The sequence below is a fragment of the Chelonoidis abingdonii genome, chromosome 17 (genome assembly GCF_003597395.2).
Source record: "Chelonoidis abingdonii isolate Lonesome George chromosome 17, CheloAbing_2.0, whole genome shotgun sequence".
NCBI classification, from domain to species: domain Eukaryota; kingdom Metazoa; phylum Chordata; order Testudines; family Testudinidae; genus Chelonoidis; species Chelonoidis abingdonii.
In genome coordinates this window covers 31071120-31087621 of record NC_133785.1, presented here as the reverse complement: position 1 = coordinate 31087621, position 16502 = coordinate 31071120, and the positions used below count along the sequence as shown (strand labels likewise).

General features: G+C 40.0%; 1 protein-coding gene across 14 annotated transcripts in view; it reads right to left on the bottom strand.

Moving 5' to 3' along the window:
• The window catches only part of FOXP1 (forkhead box P1), a 523713-nt gene that overhangs the window by 457050 nt on the left and 50161 nt on the right, over positions 1 to 16502 (bottom strand). For all 14 annotated transcript variants that reach the window (XM_075073243.1, XM_075073242.1, XM_075073252.1 and 11 more), the window contains one exon: positions 4333 to 4463. The gene's annotated coding sequence lies outside the window, so the exon portion shown is untranslated. The remainder of the gene's footprint in view (positions 1 to 4332; positions 4464 to 16502) is intronic.

The following is a 16502-nucleotide window of genomic DNA, read 5'->3' as shown; positions in this document are numbered from 1 at the left end:
AAATTCCCCTCTCTTCTCAGGATGAGAAATGCCCCTTGATGCCCCATATCCTCCAGGACATAGCCACAGTGGAAATAATTTTCACAACTAATTTGTATATGAAGCAACACAGTTAACATTATCCAATGAATTTAGATCCACCTACACAGTATACATATATCTAGATAAACTGTCACCTTCAGCAGAATTCATTAAAATAATGTTATATCTTCTTTGTTAAACGTAATTTTTTTAATTGAAATTTAATCTTACCATATTATTTGGTAGATTTTTAATTGACATGTGTACTAATTCATTGGTAAGCATTACAGCTTTGTCTGAAGAATTTAAAACTAAATTTGACATAGAGATTGGCTAGCCACTGCTGTGAGGTGCCTGCTGGGAGCACTTCATCATCCTCCGAGCCCCTCCTGCTGATCATAGGTGGGGGACGATGGTCTCTTTCTCACAGTCATGAATTACATTACTAATATTTCATTACCACCACGCAAATGTCATGTTAATTTCTGATCATCATCAAGTCAGACAATGGTTTCCACACTGGCAACTAGCCAATTAGCTCTGAAGAAAAATATTCAGGCAATTATATAACTTAAATTAGGTTAAGGACTCAAGAGAAAGCAAAATAAACGCTTGAAAAATACTTCAGAGATAAAAATGTAAGTTGACACTGTCTTCGTGTGCTCTAGTCGATGTTATACAATCTGATAGGCAGCTGCCAACATTCATAACTGTTTATTAAATCTAGCTTCTCTTTATGGTGGCATCTAAGATCTGTATTTTTACCAATATTAGGTTCATTGTGTTATGAAAAAGACCAAAATACTTAGGATCATCTACACCAGCTTATAAAACATATTATGTAGTATATTAAATTGTTAAAATTACTTTTCCCCCCCCAAGTAGAAAAGTTTCATGGATAGAAAGTTGGTTTTGCTCAAAGTGTTTAAGCCACTGATGTTTCACAATAGTAAGGGAGACAGATAGCACTTTAGTCCTAGAAGCATGCGCTGTTAAGATCTAGCCCAACAGCTAACTGGTGATGGGAAAAAAACAAGTTGAACTTTTGGCCTTGGGGCTGAATCCCAAACTCAGTTCCATTGGTCTATGCTAGTATAACATCACTGACTTCAGTAAATTTACTCCCGATGTATACACTAGTGTGAATGTGACCAGAAACAGAGCTATGATCCCTTGCTTCCCTGCCATCAAAGGGGCACTGTATACATAAACCTCTACAGATAACTAAGAACCAGTTATGACAGACCCAAGTGATGTCCCATCTAGACTTCCTCTTTTGGAATACTGGCAGCTGTAATGTAGATTACAGCACCCCTTCCTACATTGGGGTGGGGGGAAGAGGAAGAGGTCTGCTCTGAATGCTCATAAAACACAATAACTCTCTAAAGGATGCTAAGTAGCTGAAAAGGAAAGTAGCAGTTTTATAACTCTCCAATTAGCTTGGGGTTCAGACCACTGAACTGCATTGGTGAAGCTGTGCGAAATCTTGCTGAAAATCCCGACTTTAAGCACCAAACCATTATTTTGATTTGTTCTGTTCTTAAGTCAAATTTATTGGACAAGCATGGTTATCTCCAATTTAAAAAACGTATACAGCACCAATTTCTTGACTTTAAACATTCGTAACGATGAGCAATTTGTTTAAACCTTTACCATCTCTTTTGGTTTCATTTTCTTACGCGTTGCAATGAGGCAATTCACTGTTCTGGCTGCTTGCCCCAGATGACCTTTGCCTGCCATAAAAATAGTACACAAGTAGATACTATGCTTTAAAAAAAGAACTCTTCTCTTCCAAAGGCTCTAAATATTCAGTCAACACAATTAGCAGGAATCACATTTTGTTACTCAATAAGCTGGAAAGTTCTAAAATCTCCTGGGTGTGAATGAATTCCTGACATCATCACAAAGGCTCAATGGAGGGAAAGCAGCAATAATATTTAAAGGTGGATCTTACTGCAACTGGGGAAAGGACTGCTCCTCATAGCTGTCCGCTAGCGGCTGATGAACAGGAAGATGGAAAAAGCAAGTCACCCTCACACCAGCCCCACCACAGTACACTGCCAGGCAACTTTCCACCCCGAGCTAGAATTCTGGGAAAAGCATTAACACCACATTGATGTAATGATGCAACTAGAAGCTAGAAAAAAAGATAAGGGTTAAAATAAGTGTGTCAGCACCATTTCTGGCAAACTGTTCCTTGCCGATGGCTGCTCAGAAATGCCTGGTTCATTTTATGTTATTATTTTGCAGATTTTATTTTTAAAACTGTTTAGGGAGCTGATTCTGTTCAGAGACCTTACGGTTATTTATTGTGTGACAAAATTTTAAAGGAGGACTAAAAGCAGCCAGATTTACAAGATATATGGACATGCCTCTCTTTGTTCAGTCCAGTATTTGGAAAGAATTAATCATCCTGATTTTAATACTGAAGCTACTGAGAGAACTGGTCTCTAGACCACTTCTTCTCTACTCTGAATACTAGTTAACCACAGGTTTTCACTTTCATAATTCAACCTATACTCTCAAGAATACATTTTAAAGTCTCCCAGTTTTTCTGGGTGTTATTGCTAAGAACAGACACAGAGTCCCAATACAGGTAATGCCACAGGGTTATCATAATAGCATATCCTGTTGCACTTAGCCTGTGCCATGCTCAGAGAGGCCTAGATCTTTATTAAAAGTCTTTCACAGCAGGACTCAGACTCCACAAATTCTGTATTTATGGTTATTAGAGGAGATTTAAGTAAATACAGAAGGAGAGCTTTACTAAGGGAAAAAATATCTTCCACATACCTATAAAAGTTTTCTATGTCTGCTTTATTGGAAACTAAATTAATTAGCTAGCACCATCACAAAAGTCAATAGATCAGTTTGCTATGGAGCACTGAGGATTTTCTTACCCAGCTAGACATCACTGGAGAAATCTGGAATTGCTCCCCATTTTAGGATCTCAGTCACATTAGCAAGGTTGGTAATTCATCTATGAAGAAACTGGTAGAACTCTCTCTCTCTCTCTCACATACACACACACACACACACACACACACACACACTTGGAAATGCCATATGGGTTTATTCAACTGTTTACTACACCAGTCGGTAAAAATTGAGCAGTTATTATAATCTTTGCTAAATGACTTGGTAATTATGCTACCTCTGGAAAAAATAAAAACGCACAGAACCTTTAAAAAAAAATCACAATTCACTGATGTGTGAATTTCTGTGTTTTTATAATCTTTGAATTGAAATGGGTTTCCTAATACACAGAGGGATATTATTAAACATGTGCCAGAATCTCAAATTTATTTTCAAGAAACAAATTTATATCCCCATCTTCAATGCAATTTAATTACTCATATTTCCTGCTTTTAAAAGCCTCCTTATTCATAATACTTTAATTTTCTTGCAAATAAAAGGATTCCTGTTTTCCTGACTTTTTGTCCCTCTCCCATCCAGTTCATAAGTAAAAGGCAGGACATGGGATGGGAGTAAAGAGAAGAGGGACATGCCATGTGCGTGATACCAATTTGTCAGTGACTTTGGAACCCTGCTCTTCAGGCTGGTGGAGCTGCGGGGAGGAATTCAAAGTACTGGCTCCAATATTCTTTCTGCACCAACTGCCAGCCAATTCACAGAGTGGAACTGACAGCCCAGTCCCAAAAGGGGCCTAACCAGATTACTCCACAGCTACAAGTAAGGGGTCACAATGGGGACTGCATATGGACAACAACAGGGGCAAATGGCAACCTTACATTAACAGAGAAACAGACACACCTCCAGCCTCGCCCACCAGTTGACTCAGCTGTATCATGGACATCAGTGGAGAAACCAAGCTTTGTATCTAGAGTTTCACCTTGAACAAATGGAAAAACTTTGCACTATGGGATGTCAAACTAATAAGGCAGTATATGCGGTAAGACAGCTCTCGTGTACCAGTGACACCATTTTGTCACTGGGATATAAGTGAGGCAAAAAGTGATAGCTAATTGTTTTCTGGTTATGGCTCCTTTGGAAGCAAAGCAGTAAGGATGCCATGGAAAAAGGCTTCTATGTAGCCATATTTAATTGTGACATGCAGTGCCTGCAAAGCCATGCTTAGACCATGCCTGTCTATATCAAACATCTATAACATCTTGCATTTTCATGTAAGCTTTGGAATTTTTTTCTATTATTAAATCAGATTCTTACATAATACTATACAGCAGAAAACTAGTGACATACTTTTAAGCACAAACAATACTAAAAAACAAAAAGCATACCAAGTAACAAGCGGGGAAAAAAACAGCTACAGACTTGGGTTAGTTGACTCACCAGTTTTACTTGTGAGCATTACACATATTCACTCATGGCTCAGGGCAAATCTGGCAAGGGATCAAAACCCCTACCATGGGAAACATGTTCGGAAGCTGGAATCACTCAGAAAGTAGTTCTCAGGAGATTGACTGAAAGACAAAAAAAAAAAAAAAACACGTTTTAAAACGTCAGTTAGCTAGAACTAAGCCCAAGCCCACCATTTCCCTGAACTTGAAAACAAAGAGGAAAATATAAATGCTGGAGGTGGGGAAAAACCCCTACTGAAATATTCTTGCAATAAATCAAATGTTATTGTGCCATATAAAGATTTTTTTTTTTTTTTGGCTATAAATAAAATTGAAACTTAAGGTAGGAAGGCAGCATTTTTAAAAGGTGCTATTATTTCAAGTATCTAATTTATAAGTTTATGTTCATTTTCAATACCAAAATTAGTCATATTCTAGCAGATGCTGTAAGAAAACATAGTACTGTTTCAGGACTTTAAGAGATTTTAACCTACTTCTGCATTATCAAAATGAAATAAGGTCATTGAGTTTGTCAGATGTTCATCCTCCCTTTGCTCATTTCATCCTGACAGAACCTTAAAAAAAAAAAAAAAAAAAAAAAAAAAAAAAAAACAAAACACCTCTCTTTAGCCATAATCTTTCTTCTAAGGAAAAACACATAAAAACCTGTTTGATACCTCGAGGGGGGGGAGGAGGAGAGGAGGTAAAACTAGCACACGTGATACTTCAGCAGTTAAGAAAATACAAATTTGTTTTTTTTCCCCTGCTAATAGTAACATATTTAAATTCAAGCTTAGCTCTTAGTAAAACAACTGTTTAGTTAGTGTGTAGAGTAGAGTTACTTTGAAACCACTTTATATCTTCATTAACAACGCATCTCATCCAGGCTGGGTAAAATCCTACTGTCCTGGAGCATGGTCCAAAGAGAAGCATTATCTGGGTCTCATGCATGTATTAATTGCTGTCCTGAATTAATCACATGCTTAAGTCCCATTGGCTTCAATGGGACTTAAGCACTCGCCTATATGCTATGTGGAAATAAGGTATAAATTGTTAACAGTAAAGGTAGTTCATCTTCGCCACAACCTATGGTAAATTTGTTCCAGATTCTCCATCACTGGCTATTTTTAAATCAAGGCTAGACTTTTTCTAAAAAAGATCTGCTCTAGGTATTATTTTGGGGACGTTCTATGGCCTGTGTTATACAGGTCAGACCAGATGACCACAATGACCCCTTCTGGCCTTGGAATGCATCAATCTATTATTTTTCCTGAATCAGGGCCGGGGAAGTGAGAGTGTCAGCTTTACAGTCCACATGAGTGACATCAGGCAGAGCAGAACTGATCTGCCAGCCAGAGGAAGGGGGTCTGAGGGACTGAATGGACTAAGGGGAGAGAATTCTACCTTATGTAATGCATGTAGTGCCTCACAGAGAGATGCCCACCTGACATGGCTATCGTCATCCATTTCCACCTTTGACCCCTGCACTAGAGCTGCTTTGGCGGCTCACAGGCATTCCCTGGGTAGTACTGGATGTTGCTTGGGCAGCAGCATGACCCCAGCTTTCAAATATTCATGTGTTTAATTATTTTGGCAGACTGCCAAATTTTTCCTCTCTCAAACTTGAAGAAGAGTTCTGTGTAAGCTTGAAAGCTTGTTTCTTTCGCCAACAGACATTGGTCCAATAACATACCACATTACCTCAACCTCTTTGTCTCTCGAATATCTTGGGACCAACAAGGCTACAACTACACTCCAAACCAAGTTTTCCTGAGGCACTTGTGAGAGTTTTTATATCACCAATACCTGAATGGAAGATCATGGAACAAAGGGATTTCTCCTTTCCCTGCTGCAAAAAGTATTAAGGCTTCCATTTCTCATATAAAATGCACGGAAGCAGAAAACGTGGTACATTGTCCAGAAAGGCTCCTATTACTAGATTGCTCTAGATAACCATGAGTAGACCCTTAAGTTTGTTCGCAAACACTTACACTAAACATGACCTCAGTTTCACAGACTCAGAAATACTCTGCATTATCTGCAGGCCAAAAGTGACCTTAATCTTAGGTCAAGCTATATTTTTTATATACATTTTCAAGGTTTCTTAAGGAAGTATTTCCGAAACGCATAGGAAAGTTAGGTTTATTACTGAGCCTGTTGGATACACTGACAGGGCTGTAGTTGAGCTGGAGCTTACATGCACTGTGTTGGTGCAGGATCTCTCAGGCTCCTGTTACCGTAATAGTTGAGCACCTCACAGCATTCAGTGTGTTTCATCCCCCCCCCTGCCCCCCAAAACCTCTGAAACAGGAAAGTGCTCTTATCCCCATTATACAGACAGGAAAACAAGACACAGAGTTCTCTAAGTAACCTGCCCAATGTCACAAGAAGCCTGGAGTGGATCAGGGACTTGAACACATATCTCCCAAGTTCTAGGCTAGTGCCCTAACCACCAGATCATCTCTATTGCAGAGCCCATGTCTAGAGACAGAATCCAAGGTGTCTCATATTTGCCATCTAAGACCTGGAACCTGACAGTGGCTGGTTTCATAAGGCTATTTTTTATTTTCCTTTAGGAGGATGGGGATCTAGATAAAAGAGAACACAACAGAACTGCTTGGCCTGAATGTAGTTGGTGCAGCAGTGAAAATGGACTGGTCAAACGGTGCACAGGCCAAGATCCTCGCATTTTTGTGCACAGCATCGGCCACAACCTTGAACCCAACAAAAATTAACTTCAGAGGCTTAGAATTTATTTTTAAACACATTTTGAAAATGTTACTATTTAAGTTCCAAGAGACATCAAGCTCTTGCTGGGGCTTTGGAAGAAAATGCAAGTCATTTCAGGTGGTCACCCACACATACATTAAGCTGGGAGTCAGACCAAAACCCTGGAGGTAATCACGCTCATTCATTGTTTTCACCGTGGTAACTCCAAGAGGCCTCAACCAGGTTGGGACCATTCAGCACTAGGCATTGCAAAAACACATGAAGCAGACTTCTGAAAACCCCACCCGTAGTTAACAGTCTCTGCTCAAAGAGCTTACCTTCTGAAAAGGACAAGGCGTAACAGGTTGGGAGAGGATGTAGCAGTAATCCTTGCCCCCACTGAAGTCAAGTCTGTGGCAAAAAACCGCCATTCACTGAGGCTAGGATTTCACACAAAATGTTTTGGAATGTGTTCACCATTCATAGATGTTATAAGCCAATCAGTAGCAGCAGTCACAGTAAATCACAACAAGCTACCTGCCCAGCTCTTAGCAGACCTTACTATTCTGTGTGCATCACAGCAGAGTGGAGCTTTAAGGAAGGATATGAACCAGAAAAAGGCTGATAGCAGGGAGATCCCCTTCTCACCTCCATGCTCATGGAGCAGCCGGGCATGGTGTTTGTGGGAGAAATACAACTGGGCAACCATGGCTAACACAGTAAGGTGATCAAAATATCACCATCAGTATATGCCTGACTCTTATTTGGAATATGTGGCAAAGCCACTATATCACCTGCTTTTCAAGATATTACTTCTGAGAGAAAGATTCTTCTCATTATGTTCCAGTGGCAGCTGCTGGTGCACAAGCGATTCTATCTCCGCACCCCAGCTGGATTTTCACTAAAATCAGCTTTTGCTCAAAAGCACCTGAAACAATATTTGATGTTAAGTTTCTATATCCTGATTAAAGGTGGGACTTTAATCCGTTCTATGCTCCATTACACTTCAATGCGTATCAACCACAATGAAACCGCATTAGACTATTATATCCACTGATTTTTCTCTCAGCCACACTATGCGCACACATACAAAATTTTGTATCCATTTTCAATGTATCCCTCCAAATAAATAAAATTGTGTATGTGTGAACACAATCTTTTTAAAATCAGTTTTAAAATCACAATAAGTCTTCTTTCCACCAATTAAGCTGTGAATACATCCCACCATTCTCAGCATTAAGCAAGAAGTACAATAAATTAAAACATTAAAGTATTTCAAAGAAGATACTGGAAGTGCTGAAACATTAATTGTATCATATACAATCTGTTTTCACAGAAATTTAAAAAACCATCATTACAACCCTGGGTAACATTGGGGAAAAAAAATTAAAACAATCATCCTTTCCTATTTACATATTAAAACATACATTCCTGATAGTTATATCCAGCTTGCTGACTTGTGAATCTGTTTAAAACAATACAGTGTCTGTAAAATGCATAGCCCAAAACTGGGATCTGTCCTTACAAATAATTACTGCATTCAAACAGGTTACAAGCAGAGATAATATCTACACCATTTTCTTGTTTGTTTATCTTCCCCCTTCAGCAATCCCCACTTTGCACAAGTGTCTAGAGGGAACCTGGATGGAGCAGCTGCAAGTTCCCCAAGGCCAAAGCCTAACAATCAGGTTGTTTACCAAACATCACCACCCAGCAGCAAAATAAAGGGAATATTATTTGCATTTTAAAAACTGCTTGTTTCTCAACAACTTATTTGGCAGAAAAAAAGTTAATAAATGTGTAAGTTAAAATAGAACCCCACTAAGGCCAGGTCTACACTGCGACTTTAAATCGGTTTAATGGCCGATATACCGATTTAACGCTGTATCCGTTCACACGACGTCGTCATTAATATCGAGTTAAACGGCTCCTTAAATCGATTTCGGAACTCCTCCCAAACGAGAGGAGTAGCGCTAAATTCGATAGTGATAACTCGGATTAGGGTTCATGTGGACGGAAATCGACGTTATTGGCCTCCGGGCGGCATCCCAGAGTGCAGCACTGACCGCTCTGGACAGCAATCTGAACTCGGATGCAGCGGGCAGGTAAACAGGAAAAGCCCCGCGAACTTTTGAATTACATTTCCTGCTTGCCCAGCGTGGAGCTCTGATCAGCACGGCTGGCGATGCAGTTTGAAATCGAAAAAGAGCTCCAGCATAGACCGTACGGGAGATACTAGGTCTGATCGCTGTATGGGGAGACAAATCTGTTGTATCCAGCTCCGTTACAGAACACGAAATGCCAAAGCGTTTGAATAAAAAACTCCAGGATACACAGCGCTGTGTGACAAGCGTAACGGGAAGCCAGAGACTCAAATGGACGCTCATGAAGGGAGGGAGGGGGTACTGAGGACTCCAGCTATCCCACAGTCCACAGCAGTCTCTGAAAATTATTTGCATTCTTGGCTGAGCTCCCAATGTCTGTAGGTTCAAACACAGTGTCTGGCGTGGTTCAGGGAACAGCTCCTCAGTTTATTTCCCCCCACCACCACGTGAAAAAAAAAAGGGAAAGATTGCTGTGCTATGGCGTTTGCTCAATGCACTCCGCGAAAAAGGCGCCAAAGGGTTGTCTGCTGCCTTCACAAAGGGAGGGGTGAGGCTGTACCCAGCACCACCCGGGGCAGTGTTTTCTGCCCCATCAGGCACTGTGCTCTCAACACGGAAGTGGGAACTATGGGATAGCTGAGGAACAGCTACCCACAGTGCACCGCTCCTGAAATCGATGGTAGCTTTGGACCATGGACGCAAACAATCGATTTCGGGATCCCACTGTGGACGCGCTAAACCGATTTTATTAGATCTGTTTTGTAATATCGGTTTAAGCTAATTCGAAATAATCGTGCAGTGTAGACGTACCCTCATTCACCACTAATACCCTGTTAATACCGGACACTGGTATGATAACCCAGGGTTCAATCCAGACCAGTGAGGGACTGTGTCATCCCTGCCCTGTAACCTGGAGGGTCTTGAAATGCTTTGCTGTTGTCACCTCCAACCTGGACTGTTCACAACCAGTCACCAACATGCAGTTTGTGTAACTGCAGCCTGCCAGCCACACTGCAGCTCCCACCACCCTTAGTTATATTGCAGGGTGACCCCAATACTGCAGGGTGACCCCTAGGACTTTCCCCAGAAATGTACTGTTTTGCACTGTCCAGTCATCTCCTGGATAGTTCAAATACATTAAGGCTGTTATTCCTTTAAGGGAATAATAAACACTAGTTTGTTATTCTAAACAGAGTTATCCAGACACATTCCTTTATGGAAACTGAATTAGAGAATAAACTTGTTTTGTTGTTTTAACTACAAAAACAGATTAAGTGAGTACGAGTAATGAGACATAAGTCAGAAATGGTTACAAGAAAAATAAAGACATTTCCTAATACCCAACTTTACAAACTATACTAGATTTAAGCAAAATTTCTCACCACATGCTCTCAGTAAGATTACTGACCAAACTCTTCAGCTCACACCCCCCACCCCAAGTCCATTGGCCATCTCCTTTTTCTTTTCAGTTGCAGAGAATGCAAAGGGGAGGGAGAGATAGGGGCTGACCCTTATGGTGTTTGCTCTTCCTTTTTATAGTTGTAGTCCCCCTCTTGAAAAACATTTCCAATTGAGAACCATGAGCGCCTGCGTGGAAGGATGTTCCCTGGTGTTTTTTTTCCCACATGTTTGAGCTTCCTTTGTTTTCTCTTCCTGCTTGACAACTCTGTTTACCGCTTCAATGCAGATTAAGGCAAGCACACATTTCTTTGTTTAGGACAGACCGGTTTGCTGACTTCTGTTTGACCAGAGCTGTGGGGTTTGGAACATGTATTAATAACACCATACAGGAGAATCTTATCACTTTACATACAATGTTGCCACACATTTTACCCAGGACAGTCCTGACCAGCAAATTATGAATTTTCAAATGATACCTTACACAGCATACCTTGTACAAAGATTATTACAGTAGTGTGTAGGATGTGAACCTGGGTATATTCCATCACAACTGGATTGCAGTGCTTCGGTTTCCTGATAAATCATTAGATTCTTTAAACAGCCATAAGATATGCATGCACTAATATAATGCTAACCATCTTTCTGTTTACAAATTGCTGATGTAGGCAACACAGCCTTTCAAATCTTATATGGATTGTTTCCAGAGGAAACTTTACAACCGGCCAGAAGATTTGTCATCAGCACCCCCAAGTAATCAGCTAGGATCTACCTCAACTTTTTGATGCCGACTCAAGAATAATCCCTCTAGCTTTGATTTGCAATTACAACAGAGTTCCTCACAACCGAGGCTATCACCAGAAGCATGCCATGTGGCTTGCACAGATGTTTCTATTATTTCTAGATCCCATAAGGCCGAGTGCCTGTGTGTTAAAAACAGGTTATGGCATGTAATAGGAAGAAGCACGCTTGATTTTGCCCACTGCCTCCCTCCCCTTTACACACGTCTTTAATTCCCTCAACTGATTTCCCCCCCTCCTCCCAGCTTTTTTTGGCAAATGCTATATAAAGTATAAAAATAGGACAGAAGTAGGGACAGTTTCTCTACTTTCACAGGAATTTCAGAAGCACTCAGCACCAGCAACACAAACCAGATTTTCAAGTATGCTCAGTTCTAATGTAGGCACTGAAAGTGGCACATAGGATGTTAGGCTCTTTTGAAAACATAGCTTTGAGTATCACAGTGAGTACCACTTACCATTATTGAGGTGGCTAAGCGGGAGCTGATTTTTTTCCGCTCCAAGTTAAGGCCTAATTTTGGGTGCTCAGTACTTTGAAGAGCCTGGAGCTAGATTTTTTCCCTCAAACATTTGGCCCTAAATGCTGTACAAACATGGGGCCAGATTTCCACATGCACTCAGCACCTAGAGCAACAACTGAAGCTGTAGGACCCGCAGGTACTCCATACCTTTGAAAAATCAAGCCCAGGATGGCATAAAGCAATAATCCTTTCAATGAGACAACCCAGAAACATGAAGGCAGTAAGTGCATGAAGCTCTGCTTATGAGCTACTTTTCTCACTCTCCTTTTCATTCTTAATTTGGATTACTCATTTTAGTTTTATCCTCAGTTAGAAGGGTGTCTAACTGAACAAATGGCTACAGTTTCAATATGGCTACCACAAGAGACATGATGGAAAAAGGCAGCTACTAAATCTATGACTACTAAGAACTTCTGAGATTTTAAAGGATGCCGCAATTTTTAGCTTATGTCTGGTATGTGTGGAGATATTGGCATTTTATGCAGATTTTAACCTCTTATTTTTTTAATAATAGAAACTGAGTTCCAGATGTTGAGGGTTGGAAAGTAAAAAGTGCCTTAGCTGTATAAACACTGAGAGGTGAGATGAAAAATTCTGTTGAAATTATTTCTTATACATTCAAAACGAGACATGCATGCACACTCTAGGCATGGTGAGGTATATAAATTCACCATTTCAACAGGGGACATGCTAAAGAGGAAATTCTCGAGAACACCCTTTCCCCCTCACCCAGTGGAAGAAGTTATGCTTCTCTTAATTTTTGAGAACAGAATAGTGCTCATAAAAGGCGCAGTGCAGTCCAACCAGCAGACTGAAGTTAAATCTGCACTCCTACCACTCAGTTCCTACATATTGTATCTGACAGCCTTATACACATGATGCTGTAGAAGCCTATATTTACACCCAGTGGGTTTTACTGCAGCTACCTGTTATTCCATTTTCCTATCTCCATCACTCCTTTTTTGGTGTGTGAGGACATGATAGTAATTGCCATTCAAAGTTGGTTGAATTGTGTCTCTTGTGTGGAAAAAAATACTGTGGGTGTAGTTAAAAGGCACAAAAAAAAACTCTTCCAACACCATCAGCACTCCTCAGCTCTACAAAGCTATAGTGAACACTAAATAGTCATGGATGTATTAATTAGTTCCCTTTTTGATGGTGGTCTTGATGAAGAGGGTGCTCTGGCATCAGGAACTAAACTGATACAATCTGGTCAATTCGTATGAGTTACCAAACAGATGGGTCATTCTGCTCACTGCTATAAAAGGAAAAGAAAAAAAGAAAGAAAAAAAAAACAGTCCCGAACCAAAGAGCTAGTAATGACATTACGATCCCTAAACTCTGGGACACGGACCATCTCTTGGCTGTGTGTTTGTTTTGGGCACTTCACCATAGGGCCCCAGTTCATTATGGGGGGCTCCCAGGCATGACTAACACAAACAATTAAACAGTAAACACTGATCTATTACAAACAAACCTTGAGAGCAAGACTCTGGATCCCTTCCCCAGACTCCCATGCAACTCAGCACCCCTCCAACAAGAGCATGAATCATTCTCCTCCCCAAGCCCGCAGCACCTCATTGTATCTTCACGTGCAAACCATGGACCTCAGTTGTGTTCTGTATATTAGCATATGTGTCATCCCGCCCCTTCATATTACTTCTGCTCCTCTTTTTTCCACTGAAGATGGTCCCTGATGGAGGGCATGCACACTCAGCACCAGTATTTGTCGAGCAGTCTAGTCACTGGGCCAGATTCCCAGCTGATTTAAATTCACCGAAGTCAAAGCTAAACAAAAAAAGTTACACCAGCTGAGGATCTGGCCCATTTTTCCCTCATTTTTAATTGAGCCTTGCTTAACAGACTGACCCAAAACAGTGCTTCAAAAACATCCCTACGCATTAGGACAGGATGTGGTAGGAAGGGGTTGTAATTCAAAATCCAAAACAGGGATCTAAATTTTGCAAATGATTCTTATTCTTATATTGATCCAACCACTAACACCACCTGGAGTTTTTGAAAGCTGGACCCAAACCTAAGTTGTGTGGCCTAAACTCATCCCTGAATCAAAAACAAAAAAAATCAATTTTTTTGAGAAATGATAAACTGGTTTCACCTGTTGGAATTTGTACCAAGTGTTCTGAGCAGGTCTCAGATGTGCTATAGAAAATGTACAAAATCCCACAGTATCCTGCTGACTTCCACCAGCTGCGTCACAGGAATATAATCCTTCCCAGCCTAATGTTCAAGGACAGTAGCAAGTGTTTTGATTTTGATAACAAAAAAAGAATAATCAATAGCGTATCTCACTAGTTGCACAGTCAAAACTCAGACTTAGTGACACAAATACATTATGACTGGACTTGTCTACTACCAGGCACAAAAGCACTGTCTAGTGGTTAAAATCAGAGCCACCATTCACGAATGCATCAGTTTTTAAGAAAAAAAAAATTGAACACATCTTTAAATTCCACTGAAATCAATGGACTGATCTGGATCTGTAACTCTGAGTTCTATGCCCCACTCTGCCACACAGCCTTGGGCCAAAATTTTTAGAAGTATAGACCAACTTGGGGTGCCACAAATTTTGTGAGACCAACTTGTTACACACCTATCACAATTTTCAGAGATGCTGACTACCTGCAGCTCCCACTGACTTCAGCTAGAAAGGTAGGTGAGCAGTACCTTTGGGGGGGAAAAAATTAATCAAGCTCAAGATGTCTCAGGTGAACTTAAAAGTGAAAGCTATGTCACTGGGTGTTGACAGACTTACAGATTTTTTTACTATCCTCAACCAGAAGGCGTTTAGAGGAGTGCAACATTATTGTAAATTAGGGGCACATTCTGAAGTACTGTTTGGAAGACACTCAGTAAGAGGTCATTGCCTTCGGTACACAAATCCGCTTAGTACCATGAAAACGGCCCCTTAGATACACATTTTAGCAAGCCAAACTATCTTCAGAAACAAGTAAAATGACATTTAAACAAAAACTTATAAACATGTTACCTTTATGACTAAAACATTTCACTTATCCCATCAGCTCCCTTTTTATTGTTACAGTAAGACCTTTTGTGACAGGTTTTCAATTTCTTATCCTTTTAATCTATATTGTGCTGCAATCTTAGTCACTTGTCACTGGTTCTAAAAAAGCCATGCCACCAAAGGCTAACCTCCAGAACCGCCAGCATTCCAGTACAAGATGCAAGCAAGCCACTTCCCTCTGGTTTTCCTTATCTCCCACGAAAGCCATCCAAACAGAACCTCTGTCTCCAAAGAGATTTTCAGTCTTTCCAGTACAAACAAGTAGTAAACCAAACCTTTTAACAAGAGAGATGTCTACATGTCAGCACGTGAGCTGATATGAGTAATTGCAGCCATGAATTACACTTTATATTTGCAATACTGCACAAGGAAAATGAAGAGCGACAGAATATTTTGGTGTCCTGTTCGGGTAACTCTACTGAATAATCTACTAATTCAGCACAAGGATGGAATCTCTTGCCTCTGGATTCCACAATCTTTACAAGGTTGAAATTTATACTTTACATTTAGTAAACAGAAAAACAAAAATACAAATAAAACCAAACTAAATCCCAGTGAGAGATTATTTTTGACTAATTCCACATATAAAGCAACAGCACAAAATCCATTTTAACACTTAGTGTTTAATGTTTATTTCATGTTTGGAAGGAATATGATTAGATTTTTTTCAGAACTTCCAACCATGTTGCCTTAAAAGAATCGCAGTGGGGTGTGGGGGGGAAATATAATGTACTGCACTTTCTTTTGACTATTGAATAAGGAGAAATACTTCAATATCTAAATTAAATCAAATGGAGTAGACTAAATAAGCCTACAAGACATAGTGCATGATGCAACAGAAACTTAAAATTCTTATCTATTGAGCACTTCAGCTAAAAGGCTGATGTTTTGTGTTCCCCTGCAGTGCACGGGGATCCTGCTGGTTTGGCCAGACTATGAAAATAAGCTTCAAATGACCAAATGCAACTGCAACTTTAAAAGTAGGAACCAAACCAGACACAACAAACCACAGAACAGTCAGCCTAACTTGTCATAATTCATGTGTGTGGAATTCAACTTAACAGCATTTACTGAGTGCTAAATTTCCACCCCTGGCACATTCCATGAAGAAATGTCAAATTCTGAAAAGCTGTTGATAAGACACTCCTGATTACAAGTCTACAAGTCATGTCATTAATCAAAAAATATTTATCCCAACATGCAAACAGCTTTGTCTGTGCCATGTAAGGCTAGGTAAGTAATGCAAGATGTGTATAAAAAAAACCTAAGGAAGTGTGTGTATGTGCTATTCATAGGAGTATAGCTAGATATATGAAGTTCTGTAAAGTTACTAAACTCCGAAATTGTAAATTCTTTAAGTGCAATTGATTTTTAAAATAATGGAGAGAACTTAGTAAGTCAACATACACAGCTCTGTCTGGCTTCCTTACATGCTGGTCTTAAATATGGTAAGTGTCCAGGTGCATTGGTAATTTAAAAAAAAAAAAAAAAAAAAAGACAAATCACCAAGCCTCCATTAGACCTCACTTTGTATTCCATACAATAGTATCTATCTGTGGCACAAGGAGTTGGATTGCTTGTGTGTG